Raw genomic sequence first — 20,288 nt, 5'->3', positions numbered from 1 at the left:
TTGCTCTTCGTTGCGGTGCGCGGGCTTCTCATTGCAGTGGCTTCTCTTGTTGCAGAGCACAGGCTCTAGGCACACGGGCTTCAGTAGTTGTGGCTCGCAGGCTCTAGAGCGCAGGCTCAGTAGTTGTGGCACATGGGCTCAGTTGCTCCGCGGCATGTGAGATCTTCCCGGACCAGGGCTTGAACCCGTGTCCCCTGCATTGGCAGGCGGATTCTTAACCACTGTGCCCCAGGGAAGCCCCCAGTAAAGAGTCTTAAGGATAAAATTACTTTTAAAATTGTATCAACTAGCAGTTTGAACTGGACCAGAGGCTGGCTGCTCGACCTTCCCTTTCACCAGTCCTCTGTTTTATGGATGGTGGTGTTTGGGTAAGGGAAAGATTTTAATTGCTTAAACTAATTCCCTGCAGAGTGTTAGCAGATGAGGTTTAAGAATCATCTATGCCAAGGCTGCTAGGGATTTACTAGCCACTGGGATATAAAAGAGAAATTTAATGGTGAAATTTCATGTACCAAGACAAGTAGTAAAAGTTCCTTTCCCTCTTTTTTCTTCAAATCCACCTTTCCCTCATGGTAACGCCTCAACTGGGATCTTGATTTTGAGGCACCAAGATCTGCTCCCTGTGGCATAGTGAGGCGTTTCTCCTTAAAGTCTTGTTTACAACCTTTGGATGTGGCAGAGATGGAAAAGAACAGGCTGCAATCAATTAACTCTTTAAAAATGATTAAGGACGTCATATAACCAAAGCAAGTCCCTTCCTGCGTGCAGGGAGGAATTCGGGCTTAGGGTTTTCGGAGTGCCTGCTGCATTTTTCCATTCCTTGTTTTCGTTAATCCCGAGGCAACCCTTAAAGTAGTTATCATCTCCCCCATGTCACAGAGAAGAGAACTTCGGGGAAGTTAAGGGACCCACAGGAAGTCTCTCAGTTAGCATGTGGATTCAAATCTTAACCTGGCTTACCCCAAAGCTCAACCTTGTGTCCGTAGGGCACTCTACCACATGACTACTAAAAAGAGGACTGAGGGAGACTTCTTTGTGATTCTTTTGCCTTTTTGTTGAATGGGTAAAACATATGCATGATAAATTCAAAGACACAGGAACAAATAGGTTTCTGTCCTTCCATTCCTCCTCCTCCGGCCATGCTCCCTTTACCCACCACAGGCAAAGTTTCCTATGTGTCCTTTCAGAAAAAGTTTGTGCTTTTATAAACATATACATATATATTCTTCTTTCCCCTCATGTAAATGGTAGCACACTACACACAGTGTTGCATCTGTCTTTTTTCACTTAATGTATCCTGGAGGTGAGCTGAATAATTCTTTTTAACAGCGGCTGAGTTGGGAATACTTTCCATTGTATGTTTGTGCCGTAATTTTATTTAGCTTAAATTGATTTATTTAACTGATGTATTCAATATTTATTTAACTGAGATTGATGAACCCAACAGAGATTATATTGTTGAATGACTATATTCCTGTCAATGTAGCCAGCCTTTAGAAATATCTTCATGAACAAATGCCTCAAAACTGGAATAAGCAGGGACTTCCCTGGTGGTCCAGTGGTTAAAACTTCGCCTTCCAATGGACGGGGTGCGGGTTCAATCTCTGGTCGGGGAGCTAGGATCCCACATGCCTTGCGGCCAAAAAACCAAAACATAACAGAGAAGCAATATTGTAACAAATTCAATAAAGACTTAAAAAAAAAACTGGAATAAGCATACGGCCTCCCAGAGTCACTTAATAGTAGGTACATTTTTTAAGAAAGTTATTTTGTGTTTTAAAAATATATTATCATTTCTAACATGTGCCTACACACATGTATGTACACACACACACACACACACACACACACACACACACACAGACACCACCTGAACTAGAATGAAAAGTTACCGAAGAAAGATACTAAGGTTGTTTAAGAAAAGTTAGCAGTGCTTACAGGATCCTTATGCCCCTTTTACGGTAATTGAACAATGAAACGTAGTCTGTGATCTTTCTAAACCTCAACTCTCTTTCTTTGGAGTAGGATGAGATGCATCAGTAAGAACAAAGTAAGAACAGATCAGCCTTCCAGGAGAGAAAGAGAAGGAAGTAATAATAAAAGAAGGAATTTAAAATTTCTGAAGATAAAGAGGGAAATTCCTTTCTAATCCAACCTAACTTCAATCTCTTTGGATAGGAAGAATTCTTTCTGGGCTGAGATGAATACTGGTTGGCTTTCTATGTTGACACTTTATTAAGATGAACTACAACTTTAAAAGTGCTTAAGAGTTCCCCAAAAGGTGGAATTTATCTCCTGTTAACTTTGTGTGCTCCCCAGAAGTTACAGGGAGCTTGTTTAAAAGAGAGAGAGATAACACAGCAGTTATTTCCCCCATATCCATCTACATTTAAGGTCAGGCCCTGTCTAGGGATTTCCAGTATATCAGTGAAATATCTGTGATGATGAGACTTTCAAATATTCTACATAGTTTCATTTTTCCTCTATCTTAGTTTTTCTATTCAAATGACAAATCAACCAAGTTATCTATTGAGTATTAATATTTATCCAATATTTCCAGTATGGCACTTTTATTTCCACATTTGTGCTATTAATCAAATTTTGCCCTATTTTCAGACACCCCGGTTTCTTTTTTTTTTTTTTTTTTTTAACATCTTTATTGGAGTATAATTGCTTTACAATGGTGTGTTAGTTTCTGCTTTCTAACAAAGTGAATCAGTTATACATATACATGTGTCCCCATATCTCTTCCCTCTTGCATCTCCCTCCCTCCCACCCTCCCTATCCCACCCCTCTAGGTGGTCACAAAGCACCAAGCTGATCTCCCTGTGCTATGCGGCTGCTTCCCACTAGCTATCTGTTTTACGTTTGGTAGTGTATATATGTCCATGCCACTCTCTCACTTTGTCCCAGCTTACCCTTCCCCCTCCCCATATCCTCAAGTCCATTCTCTAGTAGGTCTGCATCTTTATTCCCATCTGGCCCCTAGGTTCTTCATGACCACTTTTTTTTTTTTTTTAGGTTCCATATATATGTGTTAGCATATGGTATTTGTTTTTCTCTTTCTGACTTACTTCACTCTGTATGATAGTCTCTAGGTCCATCCACCTCGCTACAAATAACTCAGTTTCGTTCCTTTTTATGGCTGAGTAATATTCCATTGTGTATATGTGCCACATCTTCTTTATCCATTCATCTGTCAGTGGACACTTTGGTTGCTTCCATGTCCTGGCTATTGTAAATAAAGCTGCAATGAACATTTTGGTACATGACTCTTTTTGAATTATGGTTTTCTCAGGGTATATGCCCAGTAGTGGGATTGCTGGGTCATATGGTAGTTTTATTTTTAGTTTTTTAAGGACCGTCCATACTGTTCTCCATATTGGCTATATCAATTTACATTCCCACCAACAGTGCAAGAGGGTTCCCTTTTCTCCACACCCTCTCTAGCATTTATTGTTTGTAGATTTTTTTAAAAATTTATTTATTATTTATTTATTATTTGTTTGTTTTGGCTGTGTTGGGTCTTCGTTTCTGTGCGAGGGCTTTCTCTAGTTGCGGCAAGCGGGGGCCACTCTTCATCGCGGTGCGCGGGCCTCTCACTATCGCGGCCTCTCTTGTTGCGGAGCACAGGCTCCAGACGCTCAGGCTCAGTAGTTGTGGCTCACGGGCCTAGTTGCTCTGCGGCATGTGGGATCTTCCCAGACCAGGGCTCGAACCCGTGTCCCCTGCATTGGCACGCAGATTCTCAACCACTGCGCCACCAGGGAAGCCCTAGATATTTTGATGATGGCCATTCTGACCAGTGTGAGATGATATCTCATTGTAGTTTTGATTTGCATTTCTCTAATGATTAATGATGTTGAGCATTCTTTCATGTGTCTGTTGGTAATCTGTATATCTTCTTTGGAGAAATGTCTGTTTAGGTCTTCTGCCCATTTTTGGATTGGGTTGTTTGTTTTTTTAATGTTGAGCTGCATGAGCTGCTTGTAAATTTTGGAGATTAATCCTTTGTCAGTTGCTTCATTTGCAAATATTTTCTCCCATTCTGAGGGTTGTCTTTTCGTCTTGTTTATGGTTTCCTTTGCTGTGCAAAAGTTTTAAGTTTCATTAGGTCCCATTTGTTTATTTTTGTTTTTATTTCCATTTCGCTAGGAGGTGGGTCAAAAAGGATCTTGCTGAGATTTATGTCATAGAGTGTTTTGCCTATGTTTTCCTCTAAGAGTTTGATGGTGTCTGGCCTTACATTTAGGTCTTTAATCCATTTTGAGTTTATTTTTGTGTTAGGGAGTGTTCTAATTTCATTCTTTTACATGTAGCTGTCCAGTTTTCCCAGCACCACTTATTGAAGAGGCTGTCTTTTCTCCACTGTATATTCTTGCCTCCTTTATCAAAGATAAGGTGACCATATGTGCGTGGGTTTATCTCTGGGAGTTCTATCCTGTTCCATTGATCTATATTTCTGTTTCTGTGCCAGTACCATACTGTCTTGATTACTGTAGCTTTGTAGTATAGTCTGAAGTCAGGGAGCCTGATTCCTCCAGCTCCGTTTTTCTTTCTCAAGATTGCTTTGGCTATTCGGGGTCTTTTGTGTTTCCATACAAATTGTGAAATTTTTTGTTCTAGTTCTGTGAAAACTGCCATTGGTAGTTTGATAGGGATTGCATTGAATCTGTAGATTGCTTTGGGTAGTATCGTCATTTTCACAACATTGATTCTTCCGATTCAAGAACATGGTGTATCTCTCCATCTATTTGTATCATCTTTAATTTCTTTCATCAGTGTCTTATAATTTTCTGCATACAGGTCTTTTGTTTCCTTAGGTAGGTTTATTCCTAGATATTTTATTCTTTTTGTTGCAATGGTAAATGGGAGTGTTTTATTAATTTCACTTTCAGATTTTTCATCATTAGTGTATAGGAATGCAAGAGATTTCTGTGCATTAATTTTGTATCCTGCTACTTTACCAAATTCGTTGATTAGCTCTAGTAGTTTTCTGGTAGCATCTTTAGGATTCTCTATGTATAGTATCATGTCATTTGCAAGCAGTGACAGATTTACTTCTTCTTTCCAATTTGGATTCCTTTTATTTCTTTTTCTTCTCTGATTGCTGTGGCTAACACTTCCAAAACTATGTTGAATAATAGTGGTGAGAGTGGGCAACCTTGTCTTGTTCCTGATTTAGTGAAAATGGTTCCAGTTTTTCACCATTGAGGACGATGTTGGCTGTGGTTTTGTCATATATGGCCTTTATTATGTTGAGGAAAGTTCCCTCTGTGCCTACTTTCTGGAGAGTTTTTATCATAAATGGGTGTTGAATTTTGTCGAAAGCTTTCTCTGCATCTATTGAGATGATCATATAGTTTTTCTCCTTCAATTTGTTAATATGGTGTGTCACGTTGATTGATTTGCGTATATTGAAGAATCCTTGCATTCCTGGAATAAACCCCACTTGATTATGGTGTATGATCCTTTTAATGTGCTGTTGGATTCTGTTTGCTAGTATTCTGTTGAGGATTTTTGCATCTATGTTCATCAGTGATATTGGCCTGTAGTTTTCTTTCTTTGTGACAGTTTTGTCTGGTTTTGATATCAGAGTGATGGTGGCCTCGTAGAATGAGTTTGGGAGTGCTCCTCCCTCTGCTATATTCTGGATGAGTTTGAGAAGGATAGGTGTTAGCTCTTCTCTAAATGTTTGATAGAATTTGCCTGTGAAGCCATCTGGTCCTGGGCTTTTTTTTGTTGGAAGATTTTAAATCACAGTTTCAATTTCAGTGCTTGTGATTGGTCTGTTCATATTTTCTATTTCTTCCTGGTTCAGTCTCTGAAGGTTGTGCATTTCTAAGAATTTGTCCATTTCTTCCAGGTTGTCCATTTTATTGGCATACAGTTGCTTGTAGTAATCTCTCAGGATCCTTTGTATTTCTGCAGTGTCAGTTGTTACCTCTCCTTTTTCATTTCTAATTCTATTGATTTGAGTCTTCTCCCTTTTTTTTTTGGTAAGTCTGGCTAATGGTTTATCAATTATGTTTACCTTCTCAAAGAATCAGCTTTTAGTTTTATTGACCTTTGCTATCATTTCCTTCATTTCTTTTTCATTTATTTCTGATCTGATCTTTATGATTTCTTTCCTTCTGCTAACTTTGGGGTTTTTTTGTTCTTCTTTCTCTAATTGCTTTAGGTGTAAGGTTAGGTTGTTTATTTGAGATGTTTCTTGTTTCTTAAGGTAAGATTGTATTGCTATAATCTTCCCTCTTAGAACTGCTTTTGCTGCATCCCATAGGTTTTGGGTCGTCATGTTTTCATTGTCATTTGTTTCTAGGTATTTTTTGATTTCCTCTTTGATTTCTTCAGTGATCTCTTGGTTATTAAGTAGTGTGTTGTTTAGCCTCCATGTGTTTGTATTTCTTACAGATTTTTTCCTGTAATTGATATCTAGTCTCATAGCGTTGTGTTTGGAAAAGAGACTTGATACGATTTCAATTTTCTTAAATTTACCAAGGCTTGATTTGTGACCCAAGATATGATCTATCCTGGAGAATGTTCCATGAGCACTTGAGAAGAATGTTTATTCTGTTGTTTTTGGATGGAATGTCCTATAAATATCAATTAAGTCCATCTTGTTTAATGTATCATTTAAAGCTTGTGTTTTCTTATTTATTTTCATTTTGGGTGATCTGTCCATTGGTGAAAGTGGGGTGTTAAAGTCTCCTACTATGATTGTGTTACTGTCGATTTCCCCTTTTGTGGCTGTTAGTATTTGCCTTATGTATTGAGGTGCTCCTATGTTGGGTGCATAAATATTTACAATTGTTATATCTTCTTCTTGGACTGATCCCTTGATCATTATGTAGTGTCCTTCTATGTCTCTTGTAATAGTCTTTATTTTAAAGTCTATTTTGTCTGAGATGAGAATTGCTACTCCAGCTTTCTTTTGATTTCCATTTGCATGGAATATCTTTTTCCATCCCCTCACTTTCAGTCTGTATGTGTCCCTAGGTCTGAAGTGGCTCTCTTGTAGACAGCATATATACGGGTCTTGTTTTTGTATCCATTCAGCCAATCTATGTCTTTTGGTCGGAGCATTTAATCCATTTACATTGAAGGTAATTATCGATATGTATGTTCCTATGACCATTTTCTTAATTGTTTTGGGTTTGTTATTGTAGGTCTTTTCCTTCTCTTTTATTTCCTGCCTAGAGAAGTTCCTTTAGCATTTGTTGTAAAGCTGGTTTGGTGGTGCTGAATTCTCTTAGCTTTTGCTTGTCTGTAAAGCTTTTAATTTCTCCGTCAAATCTGAATGAGATCCTTGCTGGGTAGAGTAATCTTGGTTGTAGGTTTTTCTCCTTCATCACTTTAAATATGTCCTGCCACTCCCTTCTGGCTTGCAGAGTTTCTGCTGAAAGATCAGCTGTTAACCTTATGGGGATACCCTTATGTGTTATTTGTTGTTTTTCCCTTGCTGCTTTTACTATTTTTTCTTTGTGTTTAATTTTTGATAGTTTGATAAATATGTGTCTTGGCGTGTTTCTCCTTGGATTTATCCTGTAAGGAACTCTCTGTGCTTCCTGGACTTGATTAACTATTTCCTTTTCCATATTAGGGAAGTTTTCAACTATAACCTCTTCAAATATTTTCTCAGTCCCTTTCTTTTTCTCTTCTTCTTCTGCGACCCTTATAATTCGAATGCTGGTGCGTTTAATGTTGTCCCAGAGGTCTCTGAGACTGTCCTCAATTCTTTTCATTGTTTTTTCTTTATTCTGCTCTGCAGTAGTTATTTCCACTATTTTATCTTCCAGGTCACTTATGTGTTCTTCTGCCTCAGATATTCTGCTATTGATCCCTTCTAGAGAATTTTTAATTTCATTTATTGTGTTGTTCATCACTGTTTGTTTGCTCTTTAGTTCTTCTAGGTCCTTGTTAAACGTTTCTTGTATTTTCTCCATTCTATTTCCAAGATTTTGGATCATCTTTACTATCATTATTCTGAATTGTTTTTCAGGCAGATTGCCTGTTTCCTCTTCATTTGTTTGGTCTGGTGGGTTTTTGCCTTGCTCCTTCATCTGCTCTGTGTTTCTCCGTGTTCTCATTTTGCTTAACTTACTGTGTTTGGGGTCTCCTTTTTGCAGGCTGCAGGTTCATAGTTCCCGTTGTTTTTGGTGTCTGTCCCCAGTGGCTAAGGTTGGTTCAGTGGGTTGTGTAGGCTTCCTGGTGGAGGGGACTAGTGCCTGTGTTCTGGTGGATGAGGCTGGATCTTGTCTTTCTGTTGCGCAGGTCCACGTCTCAGACACCCCTGTTTCTACTGTAAGCAGCTGTTTGATCTGGAAGCCCAGGGGTCCTGCATCACCAACTGTCCTCCCTGCTCCTCTGCCACCCCACCACCGTGCCCTACAGTAACTCACACCACATCCCATTCTGTCTCTCTGCTCACCTCCTTCCCCTTCATCTAAAGGCTGTGGCATAAGCGTTTGGAAAGGTGGAGGCCTCTTGCATTTGCTGGTTGCAAAGGACCTCAGAATTAACGATGACACTAAAGAGTAGGGGCACCTCCACTTGGCTTAAAGCAGAAGCTGTCAGAATGGAGGGACTACATGTGATGCAATGAACAGATGGCATGAGCTAGATTGTGTAGAATCATAAAGTTTGAGATTTGGAACGAACCTTAGAGGTCATCTAGTCTAGAGGTTCCTGAGCCTGGCCATGAACATCAACTGAGAAATATTAACACACACACACACACACACACACACACACACACACACACACACACACCTGTGCAAGAAATGTCACATCACCTATCTAAATCACACAAAAGCAGTTCTGACTAAGGCAGGGAGACTCCCCATCTCTTTGGGTTGTATAAGTGTTCCCGGGAACTTCTGTGTCGTTATGATAGTCAGCTATTGCTTCAGTGATGTTGTACCACAAGCTCAGTGGCTTATAACAGTAAATTTATTTCCTATACTCACAGGTCTGTAAGTTAGATGGGGCAGATCTGCTTGGGCTGTAGGTTGGATTCAGGTGTGCTCCACGAGTCTTTCATTTTCCTTCAACCAGGAGCCACCCAGAACATGTTCTTCTCATGGAAAATTCCAGGAATGCAAGAGGTAGAACAAACCATGCAAGTCCACTTCAAGCCTTTGCTTCATTCACACCCACCGGAAGTAAGTCACGTACCCAAGCCCAGTGGAGGTGGGCAGGTACTACAAAGCTACATGGCAAATGGTATGGATGTATAGTCCTATGACCTGTGAGTGAAGAATTGGACTGATAATCCTTATCTTCATCTGGCTTCCAAGACATCTTACTCATGATTTTCTGCTTGCCTCACTGGATATTCCTTCTAAGTTTCTTTTGTGAATCCTTCTCTCTCCAAGCATTCAGCATTAGATTCCCAGGGCTCATTCCTTTGCATTCTTCTTTATTTGCTTGTATTCCCTTTCCATCACATTGTAGACTCAGGGCAATACCAAGGACACACACACTTTCATCTCTAGGCAGTTCTGAGCTCCAGATGCATATATCCTCTTGGATGCCTAACAGACATCTCAAACCCAGTAGGTCCTTTCTAAAACTGCTCTGCCTACAGCCTTCTCTCTTTCAGGGACTGGAAAACCCATCTTCCAACCTTTTAGGTCAATAACCTCGGAGTCATCGGAGTCTTCTATTTCTCTCACGTCCTTATCCAATCTCTAAGCAAATTCAATTGGTTCTACCTGCAAAAGAGACCCAGAATCTTGCCACTTCTTACCACTCTCATAAATTACCCTTTTTGTCTGAGCCACGGTCATCTCTCACCTGGACCACTAAGATGGCCTCCTAACAGGTCTCCCTGCCCCTACTTTTGCCACCTACAGTCTGTTTGGAGTAATGCTTTTGAATTGTAACTCACATCAATTTACTCTTCTGCTCAAAACCCCATTTCACCCAAACTAAAAGCCCAAATCCTTGCAACGACCTACAACACTGTACATCATCTGTCCTCAGCACTTACTTCTCTAACAATCATCCCCTGCCATTCTCTTTCTCACTCTCCTCTCCGCAGTCTAGCTTCCTTGAATGCATGAGGCATACCCCTGTCTTAGTGACTTGGCTTTCTCTTTCCTAAATTATCTTCCTCCAGATATCTGCTTCTCTCAGACATCTGCTCCAGATAGCTCCCTCACCTCTATCCAGTCTTGGCTCAGATGTTACCTTCCCAGTGGAGCGACTCTGGCCAATAGATTTAATACCAAACCTGATACCTCTCCCCGATCCTAATCCAGTATCCCTTATTCCCCTTAATTTGCTCAACTTTTTCTTTTTCCATAACACCTATCATCTTCTAACGGTATAGCATTTACTAATTTATTATGCTTATTGTTTATTGTAGGACAATTTGTTGGACAGATGGAGGTAAGATGTCTTGAGGAAGGGACATCTTTTTTGTAGTCACACAGTGTTCTGTATTTGCTAGTAGTAGCCTTCACTTGGTGCAAATTCATACATTACTTATAGAATCCACTTCTTTTTCTCATTAGCCCATGATAATAAAAGTAGGACTCTTTGGTGTCTAAGCAGTTGTAAACACTATTGTAAATGTGGGCTCTGGAATTTCAAAAACAATTGCAAACCTAGACACTGAAGTTACTCAATTAAATATGATCATGATGATAAGATTACATTAATTTTAATTAATTAATTAATTAATTTTACATTAATTTAAATGAAAACACAAAAATTACTCTGGAAAACTCTCTGGATCTCCCAGAATACACTTATGGATCCCGATTTTGGAAGCACTGCCTTATGGAATGATAATTCCCAAGCAGATTATAAGGTCACCCAAAGTGAAGCCCTGAGCTTGAAACTTCTGGGATGTTTCTGACACTGTTACTTGTTCACCTGGTAAAACAAAGCATAAGTCATGCTCTTCTTTCCAACCCTCACCCCCAATAGAGCAAATTCAAAGTATTAAGTAAGCAGGTTGAAAAGAAAAAGGAACAAATATTTATAGATGTCTGGTGTTTTGCATGTACCATCTCACTCGTGGTCCAATGAAACTATTGAATTATTTCACACTTTTACAGAACAAAAAGCAAACTCAGGGAAGTTCGTTGACTTGCCTAAGGTCACATAGAAAGTGGTTGAATTTTTTAAAAAATATTTTTTATTTGACAGACTTCAAACTTAAAGTTGCAAGAAAGGTAAAAAGAAATGTATATTCTTCACCCAGAGACCCCATTTAAATTTTGCCAATTTTCCCAGTGACACCTCAAAGAATCTAATCCAAGGTCACATGTTGCACTCAGTTGTGTTTTCATCAGTCTCTTTATTCTGGAACATGTCTTCAGTCTTTTCATGACATTGACATTTTTGAAAATTATACACCTGTCATTCTGTAGACTGTCCCTCTATTTGTGTTTTTCTGATGTTTTCTCATGATTAGACCCCAGGATGCATCTTTGGCTATGATATCATGGATGCTGTGTTTTCTTTATTGTATCTTATTGAGAGGCATGTTGTGTCTGTCCTGTGACTGGTGGTATTAACTTTGACCTCTTGATTAAGATTGTGGTGTCTGCCTTGTCTCTCTTTTGTAAAATTATTTTCCCCCTGGTATTAATAAATACTTTGTGGGGAGATACTTTGAGACTATATTCCTCACTCTACTTCCACCCACTAGTTTTGGCATCCATTGATGTTTCTTGCAAGAGTTAATTATTGCTATGGTGATTGCCACTATGGTGGTTTTCTAATTCCATCATTCTTTCTGTATTTATTGGCTGGCTTTCTACTTTAAGGAAAAGCTTTCTGTTCTCTTCATTTATTCATTCATAGCAGTGTGGACTCATGAATTCCTACTTACCAAATGGATCATAATTCATTACTGTCATCATTTATTTTGAGGCTCAAATTGTCCCAGATTTGGACAGTGGGAGTCCCTTCAAACTGGTTTTGAATCCATGTCTTCCAAATCTGAAGTTTCTTCAGATACCATTTACATTACGTTAAATAGAAATAAAGGAAAAAATAAATGCAAAATTAGAAAAGCAGTGAAGAAGGGATAGTGCATGGCATAGGTTAAGTATTCAGGCTTTGAAATTACCTAAATATTGGTTAAAATCCTGGCTTCATCTTGCCTTAGTTGAATGCTATTGGGCAAGTTGTCTGCCTTGCTGTGCCCTCATTTACTCATTTATAAAGTGGAGATGATAAGATTTATGTTACTAGGTTGTAAGAATTAAAAACATAATGCGTTGTATATAAAAAAATGTGATGCAGTGCCTGGTATGCAATTGGTATATAATAGGTGATAGCTATTATAAATAATTATGAGCCACGTTCTCCTCATCTTTAAAATGGGGACAAAAACATATCTCACAGAATCATGAAAGATTAGATGAGCAGTGTGTGTAAAACCATCTAGCACATGTAAGTATTTTTAAAAGTAAGCATTATTATTAATATTATTATTCTCTGAGCTTTCATTTCCTCATCTTTAAAGGGGCAACGCTATCTGTGTCACAGATTTGTTGTGAAGATTAAATGAAATTACATACGTAAAACTCCCAGCCCAGTGCCCAGGACTTAAAATGTGCACCATAAATAGGAAGTATTGTTGTCGGAAAGTAGATTTAAGAACATCTGGAGAAGTTACAAAGGGAAAATACCACTTCACCTGAGGAAAGTCATGCATGCTCTGTGTGTGTGTGTTGTGTATGTGTTGTATGTGTGTTGTGTATGTGTGTGTGTGTTGTGTATGTGTGTGTTGTGTGTGTTGCATATCTGTGTGTGTTGTGTATGTGTGTTCTGTGTGTGTGTTGTGTATGTATGTATGTGTTGTCTGTGTGTTGTGTGTGTATGTGTGTGTGTTGTGTATGTGTGTGTTGTGTACGTGTGTGTATGTGTGTTTGCTGTGTATGTGTGTGGTGTGTTGTGTATGTGTGTGTTGTGTTGTGTGTGTTGTGTATGTATGTGTGCGTTATCTGTGTTGTGTGTGTATGTGTGTGTTGTGTATGTATGTGTGTTGTCTGTTTGTGTTGCGTATCTGTGTGTGCACGTGTGTGTGTTGTGTATGTGTGTTGTGTGTGTTGCGTATCTGTGTGTGTATGTGTGTGTTGTGTGTGTGTGTGTTGTGTGTTATGTGTGTGTTGTATATGTATGTGTGTTGTGTTTGTGGTGTGTGTGTTGTGTATGTGTGTGTTGTGTATCTGTGTGTGTGTGTGTGTGTGTGTGTGTGTGTGTTGTGTGTGTGTGAAGCCAATGACTATAGCTTACCACTCAGAGTTCGAGTCTCTTTTTTTCCTGAATCACTGCTCGCTCCTTTGGGCTGGAGCTGAAGGCATAGTTAAATTTAATTGGTTTGGTCAAGTGCAGTGGTTTAGAGATGCACTCACATTCCCTAATCTCATTTTTATCCACTTTCCTCTAACAAGGATTCTAATCGGCCTCCCCACTGATTTACTTCACTTCCTGTAATAAACGAGCACTCAGAAGTGACATTAAAGATGTGGAGGCAGTCACTGAGGGATCAGCACCTCAGCTGAAATGGATATAAGGCTATTTTTAAGCATAAAATCAACAGATCAGCATTAATGTTTGTAAATTAATAAGTCCTGCCTTCGTTTCCATTTTCCATTTTCATTTCAAAACAAATCGCATTCAGCAGGTCTGCAGCCAATCAAGTCAAATGCCAAATTAGGTTTATCCTTCGTAACTAAGACCGATAACATCGGACATTGAAGTCTCAAAAAACAGGTAACTAGTGCTTGGAAAACCTTGCCAAGTGGTGGTCTCAGAGAGAGGTTGAAAGTGGCTTGGTGCCAGCCTAGCACTATCCCTCCTCATTCATTCAAAATAAATGCCAAAGGCGTTTCATAATCAAGTATTTTACAAAAATGAAGTAGAGTCAGTTCCAGGCTTTAAACACAGCTGGGTGGCGCTGAAGCTGAAATAGTCCAACAAGAATCCCAAACCATTTGGTTTGGTGTGCCAGGTACTGTCAGTCAACACGCTACACGGATTGTTTCAATTAATCCTCACAGCGATATTGGGTGGCAAATACTATTATTATCTCAGTTTTTGGACGAGGGATCTGAGGTAAAGAAACTGCTTAGCTAAGGTCGCAGGACAGCGGCTCAGTGAGGATTCACACGGAGGCAGTCTGACCCTGGAGTTCAAGCTCTTATCCTCCTCTAAACACCAGAGGGATTAGAGTTTTGTTATTACTGCTCTTTCGTTTTTGATACTTCTATTTGATTATGAAGCTGTTGGTTGCGCTAGGAATTCACTTCGAGCCGAGTAATGACCTCAGAGGGTGCTGGATCATGATTGCTTCTGCATCCTCTCTGCACGCAGACTGCCTCCTGCCGCTGGATGCTCGGTCCCGTTTCTCAGACTAGCCCAACAGCAGCCTGAAGCGCACGGAGGCTGCCCAAGCGTTTATTTCATGATCGAAAAGCTGCGGCCAAGTACCTATTTGTTTTGTTTCCGTGACTTTTCTCCAACAGTGATATCTAGCTATGTGACTTCCGTTTACTTATTTAACCTCCCCAGCCCTCTATTTCAGAATCTGTACTCTGAAGTGTTGCATGAGATGTTCTATAATATTCCTTCCATCTCGGACCTGCTGAGTTTCTAAACGGCTGGGTAGCTAGGTTATTATCTGTGTTCCTCAGCCTCTCCAGGGATCCATCCCCCACAACCCTTCCTTGACTCTTTCATTCCCCCCACCGCCTCATAATTTTGTCCTCCCTTCTCCTCTTTCTATCCTTTCTCTCTTGCTTTTTTTCCTTTTTCCTTTCTCACCTTTCTTGTGCTGTACTCCCTCCTGTACTCCCCCCACCTTTCCTTCCTCCCTCCTTGGATTTCCTGTCTCTGCCCCCTTACTGTCTTGTCCTCTCTCACCCCCTCCATCCCCCTCTCTCTCTGCTATTTCTCTCTTTTTTCTGAATGTTCTCTTCTCTCCTTCTCTTCCTCACCGTTTTCTTTTTCTTTCTTTCATTGAATTCAACACACCATATCTTCCTTTTGAGGCACTGTTTAGATACATGTAGATCCTTGGAAAATAATAGGATTGATCAAAGGAAAATCAGAATGTGTGGTACATTTCTTTCACAAAAGAGGCATGAACACTTGGGATAGCTGGGAGTTTTGGAGCTGAAAATATATTATCTCAGTTTCTCTGTGGTGCAAGATAATCTCATCACTGCCCTTGCAAATATGATTGAGGTTCTTATTCAATAGAAGCTATTTTTCTTGGGCGTGCCATGTTTTGGGTGCCCTTCTAGAATAATCTAGGTTCCTATTTATAGTAAAAATAGCACTTACAAGTTGGTAGTTTTAGTTAGAAAACTTGAAACAAGAGAATGATCCTCAAAAGACCCAGACCAAAACTTATACCTTTGTGAGTATATCAACTTGAATATTCACAAATTATATCAGCTGGATTTGGGCTCTAAATGAACACAGTAAAGGATGTCACTATTTTATCTTGTATTCTTTCTCTGTGCATCACAAATCTATTTTGTATCCCTCCATTTTTAGTTAAATTATTGAAGACTTACCCTTTTCTAACAGGCTTCTTGTATGTATATCCCAGATATCTTAAGAAGAAAAACAACTGTTTTGTTTTGAGTAATGAATCGTCCATTTATCTTCTGACACACAGGCATTAGTTGGATTTTAGCAGTGTCTTTAGATTTTCTTTCAAAAAACAACCATTTTTTTCTAGGCCCCTTTTCTGCGCCAACTGAAGTGAGACCAGCCTTTGAAAATAAAACAATGTTTGGATACAACCTTTATTTTAAAAATCACTCATGCTTGTAGAACCTGTTGTTTTAAACTCTTGTTGTGGTCTGGGACTTAATACCGTGTGCTCTTGTAAACACTTAGATCCATTCAAGTTTCCGTTCTTGTTTCTCAGGAGGGGCCGATCGCTAAAATCATCAGTATGCTTCCAATATTGTTGTGTTAACTCATACCAGTATTTTTAAGGACATACAGATAGACCTATGTTTGATGTGAAGGGATGAAGAAATTGTCTTTGAGTCCTAATTTCTACCAAATTTTCCACACCATCTTTTTTTTAGAGATCTCAGATAACCATAGCTTTTGAAAGAGGCCAGGTTGATATTTGGTTCAAGAGGGACCCTACCCTCCTCTCAGAATTTTGGATTCTAGCCTCAAAATATACATCAGGTTTGGAATTTGATTTAATTCTTGGAAAATACTTTCTTCATAGATTCTTTAATAAAAAAGAGATTTCAGAAGTCTCTGATCAGGTGGTCTCCATGTAGAGACCTGCGGGACACTTCCTGATTTGTGTGAAAGGACCATGGCTGCTTAGTCCTGGGCTTAACCAACAGCTGGGGCAGCTCTGAAGCCCACCGCCTGTGGCTGACACAGGCTTACATTCGAAAACGTCCAGGCCCCCAGGAGCTCCCAACTCAGAGCACCTCAACAAGGGGCCAGGCGGGATGACAAATGGGCTCATTAGTGATGTGTGGATTATCCACAAGGGCCTTCTGCACCTGAGACACAGAAAACATTAAAGAGGAGAACAAGCTCAGCTTCTGAAAAGTAGAAAGATGCCATGAAAAGAGCACACCCTCAGTGGGGAGATGACATTGGACCTGCTCTCCAGGAATGGACCTCATGAGAGAACTTGCCCAGAAAGTCACTGGCAGAGGTGAGCCATCTCCTGCAGCCTGTAGTGACCTCATGACTTCTGAATGGAGGACCAAGATCTGTCCACTGCTCTTTGCAGAGAGATAATCATTTTAGCACCTACACACACCGCCTCCCCTCTTTTCTCATCAGCTTCATTCTACCGGGAACACTATGTGCTCCTGAGAGGGTGTTTCCATGAAGACACATTTGGCCAGGACAACTCCCCTTCCTCACGTTGATGCTCAGACAGAGCAGATAGATGGCCATCTATGCTTCTGGTGCAGAATGTAGCTTAAACTTTGTTTTATTAGAAGCATTGCTGTTCAAAAACGAGACGTCTGGTCATTGTGGTGACACTCAACAATTTGGATGTCTTTTTTGCGAAAAAGGAAATCAGCACAGCTGGGTATTTTAAGTAAAATCGGGCCACCACATTGGAGTTGTGGATGTCCGGCAACGTGGAGGTTGCTTTGTACTGAAAACACAACTTTCCAAATCCAGGTCGCTCAGTCAAACGGCCGGTAGATGGCACCATGAGCATCTGATATCAGATCCAAGGCTGAGAATATTTATCTTCTCAAAGCTCTTCTCGAAATATTAAGCAAAACTTTGACTGTAACACAACCATATTTGGACAAGCAGGTTTATTTTACTTTAGTCCTTTGTTATTAGAAACATACATATGTGTGTGTACTGTGTGTATACATTTTACTATCAAACCCTGAAGTTCTGGAAAGTATCCTTGATGGTTAGGATGGACTGTAAACTTTTACAGTATTATTTGCAGGTAGGTTTTTCAATTTCTTATTTAACTAACTTTTTCTTAGTATGAGGTTTAGTGGCTATGTGTCATACCATTGCTCAGTAAAACTCAGGAGAATATTTTTGACGCTCTAATACCCCGTAAAAGAAACTCATTCGTAGAAATGCAGTGTGACACATTGTGTGTTTTTTAAAAGAACAGCATAAATAAATGTTTTTATTCCAATGAATGCATCTATAATAAAGATATGCACACAAGCACATACAGCTCTTGATCAAGATTAAGAAATAAAAGAATGTCTATGTGTGTATAACCGAGTCACTTTGCTGTACAGCAGAGATTGGCACAATATTGTAAATCAACTACAATAAAAAGAAATTTAAAAAAGACATAGATGGATATGGTTTAGAATAGGAATGTCACCTCCATCTCAGACTCTGCTCCACCCCCAAACCTGAAGGTTTCAGAGTAGGAAATGATCTTAGAATTCAGCTGTAGGTATAACATTTGGAAGGGACGTTATCCCTTAACTAAACAAGCCATTGCCTTGGGTGGAAGTCTGAACAAAACCTTCGACTATCTCTTCGCGGATATTCTCCTTGTTGGGTAAGCAGTCAGACAAAACGTGCTGGACACAGACAAAGACTATAGGGCAGATTAGAGGGTCTAAGACCAAAGTCAAATGCCCAAACTGTATTTGGAACAGAAGCAAAGTTGGGGTCAGTTATCAGAAGGGTATTTATGAGAGACACCGAAGTTCCAGAGGCACATGTAAGAAGAGAAACATTCAAGACTCAAGGTGCACACACGTGGTGACTAGGACTTGTGAGCAGGGGTACAAGATTAGCTTCTGGGATGAATATTGTTTGCCTGTAATTTTGTTCTATTTGAAGATGCAAGATTTGCCTTCAAGAATGCCTCTTTGTCCTTCTTAAATGGCACTCTTTTTTTTTTTTTTTGCATGCAGTATCTGACAGACATTGATTTCTTCTTAATCACAAATATTGACTTCAATCATTAATTCAGAGCTTACTTAACTTCTAACTTTGACACAGAGTTATATCTTGCAGAAAATAAAATAATCATTCTTTGAGGTACCCTGGATAGAAGGGGAGGAGGAGTACTGGGGATGACCAGAGAGGGTGAGCTGCTGTTGGGTTTCTACAGGAATTTCTATTATTTGGGTTGCAAGTTGGTTTGGGGAAAGCCTTCAGGAAGTTGAGTGGGAGAGAAGGACAGGCAGGAACTGCAGGAGAAGAGAAATCCTAGTCAAAGGCATCATGCCCAAGGCCTGATGTTTGCAGTGACAGAGGTTTCAAGTGTCACCAGGATATACTGGGGGAAAATACTTTTGCATGTGACATTTGGAAGCAGATTCAAATGTAGTTGGCTTTAGGGGTCTTTGTATCACCCTTCCCTGAGGTGGGCACATTTTCATCAGCTCATTGATCTTGATGCACAAGGATTAAAATAGTTAGAGGCAAAGAGCAAAGTCATGTTATCTTCAGTCAAATTCGAAATATGAGGAGAAAGAAGTATTAGAGTTTACCAAATGGAAACAGAAACTAGTCTGTGGGAAAAGAAGTTTTATTTTCAGTCTTCCAAGACATTTCAAATGGCAGACGATAAAAAGTAATATGAAGACTATTGAGGAATTGCCTGAAACACACAAAAAGGGACCAGGCAAACAGTTAATAATGAGAGCAATATTGCTTTAGTGTCCACAGGAATGTTCAAGACTTTTGAGGGGAGAAAGTGCAGAGAGAAAATGTACCTAATTGCTTCTAAATGGCTAAAACAAGCTAAGTCTGATTCTTTCCACTTCACAAGGGAGCTAGAGATGTTGAAAAGTCTGGGAGTTTATTCAGTTCATTCAACAAAGAATTATCATTGTGTAGTTCCAGCTTTGGTATCAGATCTCGTTTTGAGTTGATGCTCCAACAAATACTAACTGTGTGATTTTCAATAAGTTGCTTAACTTCTCCAAGCCTTAGTCTGACAGTCATATCTACCTCAAGGATTAAATGAAAGTATGTTAGTAATGAATGTAGAAATACTATCATTCATATTAATAAATATATATCGAATGCCTACTATATTCTAAGTATAGCTCATCAGTTTAAATTTTCTCCATAATTATTTATGTCGTAGGTGCTAGTTCAGGACTTTGCGTCATGGGGGAGAAGCTGTTTTTCCCAAAGACTGAGGAAGGCAATGTGCAGGAGCTAATCTTCAAGGTCTGCTGAACACAGAGCTTAGTCTTCCCTCAGCAAAAACATGGTAAAGGACCGTTATTATTATTTTAAAGAGAAAGAAAGGAAAGATATATTGTTGGATTTCCCTTGTATGTTTTCATTGCTATTCTTTCTAAGTTTCTTCTAGACTCACTTCCGCTACATTCTAAAATAAAATGCCTTCTAGACACAGGTAGTTAGCAGGGACTTTGGCCCAACATCCTATGATGGAACTGCTCCTTAAACTGACAGTGTATTTGGGGGTTCCACGTTTGCCAGCCACTGCCTTCAGTCAGAACAGGTCAATGGTGTGGACTGGGCTTTCTACTCTAGGCAACAGAGATAATTAATTACTTGAGATATCAGTAAAATGAAAACTAAATATAAATGAAGAGTAATATGAGTATTGCTGCAGAGGGAAGTATGAAGCCTGCTTCTTCTTCTCCTGTAGAAAGCTTCTCAACAGGATGGAATTTTAGGGAATTTTTTCAAACAGAATTTGGAAGCACCCTTTAAAAAACATTTGCAAGTGTTAGTTTTGCTGTGTAATAACCAACCACAGTACATCAGTGGTTTACAATGATAAGCGTGTAACTCTTGCATGGGTCTATGTGTTGGTTAGGGTTCAGGTGGAATTC

General features: G+C 39.6%; 1 protein-coding gene across 1 annotated transcript in view; it reads left to right on the top strand.

Moving 5' to 3' along the window:
- The first annotated feature begins 8 nt into the window (after positions 1-8).
- The window catches only part of LOC309609584 (uncharacterized protein), a 136,829-nt gene continuing 116,549 nt past the window's right edge, over positions 9-20,288 (top strand). Inside the window, exon 1 of the mRNA XM_082351313.1 lies at positions 9-19,696. The gene's annotated coding sequence lies outside the window, so the exon portion shown is untranslated. The remainder of the gene's footprint in view (positions 19,697-20,288) is intronic.

This window comes from Balaenoptera borealis (assembly GCF_965194805.1).
Source record: "Balaenoptera borealis genome assembly, chromosome: 13".
NCBI lineage: Eukaryota > Metazoa > Chordata > Mammalia > Artiodactyla > Balaenopteridae > Balaenoptera > Balaenoptera borealis.
This window is presented reverse-complemented; position numbering and strand designations above follow the sequence as displayed.